The 4,171-nt window shown below is 46.9% G+C and overlaps 1 pseudogene; it reads left to right on the top strand.

The window, feature by feature from the left end:
- Positions 1-2,202: 2,202 nt before the first annotated feature.
- Positions 2,203-2,311, top strand: LOC118554025 (U6 spliceosomal RNA; annotated as a pseudogene).
- The last annotated feature ends 1,860 nt before the right edge of the window (positions 2,312-4,171 follow it).

Genomic DNA, 4,171 nt, shown 5'->3' with positions numbered 1-4,171 from the left:
CAGGCCTGTGCATGCTCCTCGGTGCGTCTTTTTCTTCATCTGCATCTGGGGGGGAGGGCGCGAGAACTGCCGCTGACAGCCACGAGCAGTAGAGGGCGGCAACGAGCAGCAGGCCGAGCTGGGGGCCACCCGGACCCCCGAGTTAGGCCCGGGCAGCTGTTGGGGCTGCAGAGGCCTGCGGGCCACGCATCAGGGTTCGCTTAGAGTCCTGGGCGGGAGAGCCAGAGAGATGCGGAGACAGACGGAGGCCGGGCCGGGCCCGCTGAGATCCCCCAGCGAGGCTGGCGCCGCGCTCGGGGTCTGGAAAGGAGAAGTGTCTGGAATGTGGGCAGGAAAAGTATTACGACAGCACGAGTCAGGCCGCTTCCATCCCCCCCCCCCCCCCCCGCTTTGTGATTTGAGTGCATTAAAAAAAAAAAAAGGAGAAGAGATGACAAAGCAGAGTTACGAAACGGGCGTGTGGGCCCTGGTTACCTGGGTAAACCTGCATTTCCATCTATTCAAGGTCCCGTGCAGTGATATCTTATTTCTAGGCGCCCAAAAAGGCAGTGATGGGGCTCTCCGCCCGGCGCAGAATTTAAAGTTCTGTTTCTGAACACGGTCATCTCACTCTGGGATTCTAGCCGAACTGGGGCGTTTTATACGAGTAGGAGCTTCAGCGACAGTTGTTGTTAAAGAAAAAAAATCACCCTGACACTTGTTACAGTGGGAAGACTTCGCAGGACTGTTGTGAACGGAGGTCTTCTCGCGGTAGGGAGAGCGATCCCGCTCAACCTGAAACCCCGCAGAGACAACTGGGGATTCACGCCGGAAACCAGGCAGGGCGCCGGGCTGAGGACCTCCTGAAACCCACCCAACAGCATTCTTGCCAGAGGCCCAGGGGGCTGAGCCTTCCAGGGTGGGGGTGAGAAGCCTGATCGGAGTCCTCGGGCGGGGGCAGGGCTTCGCAGGAGTCTCGGGGAAGCTGGCAAGGCCGGCAGAAGGCAGGGTGAGGGCCAATTTCAGGGCCTCCTCAAGAGCAGGCTCAAAGGAACCTGAGAGGATTCTGGTCAAGGTGAGGCTTCTGTCACTGTGCGACGTTACCTGAAAGGCTGATTTTTTTTTTTTTTAAATCTCCTACCATACTTAGAAATACCTTCAATAATATTGTGCTTTGAACAAAAGCCTTGCAGAAATATGAAAAAAATATTAGAATGATGTACTGCAGGGAGTATTGATGTAGGGAAGACATTAGGGTTCGAAGCCGACGGCCAAGAAAGAGTTCTCGAGACGTCTTTGGTACAAAAAGGTGGTTTTATTAAAGCGCAGGGACAGGACCCGTGGGCAGAAATAGCTGACCCGGGGTCATGAGGAGTGGCCCAGTATATACTTTCAAGTTGGGAGGGGGTTGGGAGAGCTTAAGTCTCTAAGGAATTTTGGAAGCAAGGTTTCCAGGACCTTGAGGGGGGCCAGCTGTTGTTGGGAGAAGGTCCTTTATTACCGTCTAATAAAACCTGAGTCATGAGTCCCTTCAGATGTCTATCGGTGGCCCGTATGCCTGGGGGATGATGGCCAACATGTATCTTGGGAGGTAGAGATAAAGGAAGTTTCCAAAAGAACTTTTATATGTTAAAGTAGACTCACAGGATCCTGGGGGGTCGGGCTAAGATTGCCTGTTGCCCTGAGCAAAGTATTAACATCCAGGCAGCTGAGTCCCTAGAGGAAGGTCACTCTGCCTGTTTGAAGGACTTGTCAGTGGGCTGTAGGTAGTGAGGAAATTTAATAATTGTTCTTCTGCCTTTATTTCCCACATCAAAATGGCCAGGAAATAGGCCTGGGCTTACACTTGTGTGTGTGTGTGGAAAATTATATATATCTCCACACTTTGACTTTTATGTTGATTATTTTTTCCAGCTTGATTGAGATATAGTTGACGTATAACACTGTGTCAATTTAAGGAGTACAGATTGTTGATTGGATACATTTATATGTTGCCGAATGGTCACCCCCATAGCCTGAGCTAGCGCCTCCGTCATAGCACATAATTACTGTCTCTTTTCCTAGTGAGAATATTTAAGATCTACTGCTTTTGCAACTTTCGAGTATGTAATACAGTATGGTTGACCATAATCCTTGTGTGCTGTTGGCGGAAATGTAAATTATTTCAACGACTTTGGAAAATAGAATGCAGGTTTCTCAAAAAATTAAAAATAGTACGACCATGTGCTCACTTCGGCAGCACAGATATTAAAATTGGAACAACACGGAGAAGGTTAGCGTGGCCCCCCTGCGCAAGGATGACACGCAAATTTGTGAAGCCGTCCATATTTTTAGAGAAATTTTCATTCCAATGAATTCATATATTATTGGACATTTACATAATTCAGGGTCAGAATAAATTGAAGTCTGTTGGTCCATGTGGCTTAGTGTCCCACCTTCACATTAAATGTCATGGCTATCTTTTATTTGAGAGAGAGAGAATGAGAGAGCGCACATGAGAGGGGGAGGGTCAGAGGGAGAAGCAGACTCCCTGCTGACCAGGGAGCCCGAAGCAGGACTCGATCCAGGGACTCCAGGATCATGACCTGAGCCGAAGGCAGTTGCTTAACCAACTGAGCCACCCAGGCGCCCCACCCCCGTCATGGCTATCTTTTAAGCATGAAAAAAAAAAAGAATAGAATTACCATATCATCCTGCTATCCCACTTCTGGGTATATCTCCAAAGGAAATGAAAACAGGATATCAAAGAGCTATCTTCACTCCCATGCAACATTACTCACTTTAGCCAAGATATGGAAACAACCCAAGCGTCCACCAATGGAGAGTGAGGGAGCTCCGATCTAGTCTGAGGCTTCTGATCTGCATCACAGAGGTGAGGATGCTTGCTTGCATCCTGGCCTGGGAACAGACAGGCACCTTTCCCTCCCAGTGTCTTCCATGATTATTCCCTACTATTCCCGCATCCTCCTCCGGCCCTGAGGCCTCTCCTTCCCCTTCATCAAGGCTAACCGTAGGCAACATGATGATGGGGACTTCAAGCTACTCCCTCCATCCACCCTGATTCTTTCCTAAATACAAAACTCCGTGCTTCTTTTTACGAGCACCTGTCCTCAGAGGTGGTGTGGATGGACCTGTTTATGTTACATGCATTTGAGCCTTTGCATTTTTCACATGGGACAAAAGGATCTGTTATCTGAAAAGACAATCCTAGACGTTTGTGAGCTGACAAGCTTGGGGAAGTATTGTTTAAGACAGGAGTCCCTCCCTAGTTCCCCTCCTGTTGGAAGCCGGCCAGTTGCCCCAAAGCCAGTTCACCTAACAGCAGTTTGCCCAATGCTCAATCACATTTGCCCTAAAATTGTACAACTCAGACTTCGCTTTCACATATTTTAGGATAGTTTCAGCACCTTTTGTGATTTGTCTATTAGATGGCATTTCCTATTTGTCTGCAATTTATCTAAAAAAAAAAAAAACCACACCTATTCAGTATCTAACCTGCTTTATTCTCAGGTTACCAATAAGAAACACACTTTTCAATACTTAATGTGTGGCTTACTATATTTTCCCATTTGACCCTTCTCCTTGGGGTTTTGCTCTGTTTAAATGGGCATTTATCAGTGTTCCCAGCTCACCTATTAGCATGGTTTGTGTGGGGATCCTGCGCTTGCCTGCATGCGGCTGTGATCTTGCTCATCTAGTGGTGCTTGTCTACACTTGGGTTCATGATGCTGGAAAGGGCTCAGGGATGTCCCTGTTGTCTTACTGTTACTGATTTCTAGTGTTAACCCATTATTGTAAGAGAACATGCTCTGTGTGATTTAAATTCTTCTAAATTTACTGAGATTTTTTTTTTTTTAATGGTCCAAGGCAAGGTCTACTTTGATAAATGTGCCAATGTTCTATGACCCCTTGGAAAAAAATGTGTGTTTTGCTGTTTTTGGGTGGAGTGTTCTGTGTATGTCAGTTCAATCCAGTTGGTTAATTTGGTGTTCAGTTCTTTTATGACCTCCCTGAATTGCTGTCTGTTCTATTGATTACTGAGAGTTGAAGTCCCAACTGCGATTGTACATCTATATATTTCTTCTTTCAGCTCTATCCGTTTTTGCATTCTCTTGTTCGGGTTTTTAAAAAAAGTGTTAATTTTTGTATACTGTATCTTTTTTTCCTGCTTTAGCTTTTCAACTTACCTCTA

The sequence above is a fragment of the Halichoerus grypus genome, chromosome 2 (genome assembly GCF_964656455.1).
Source record: "Halichoerus grypus chromosome 2, mHalGry1.hap1.1, whole genome shotgun sequence".
Lineage (NCBI taxonomy): Eukaryota > Metazoa > Chordata > Mammalia > Carnivora > Phocidae > Halichoerus > Halichoerus grypus.
Note: the sequence above shows the minus strand (reverse complement) of the source record. Positions and strands in the feature narration are given on the sequence as shown.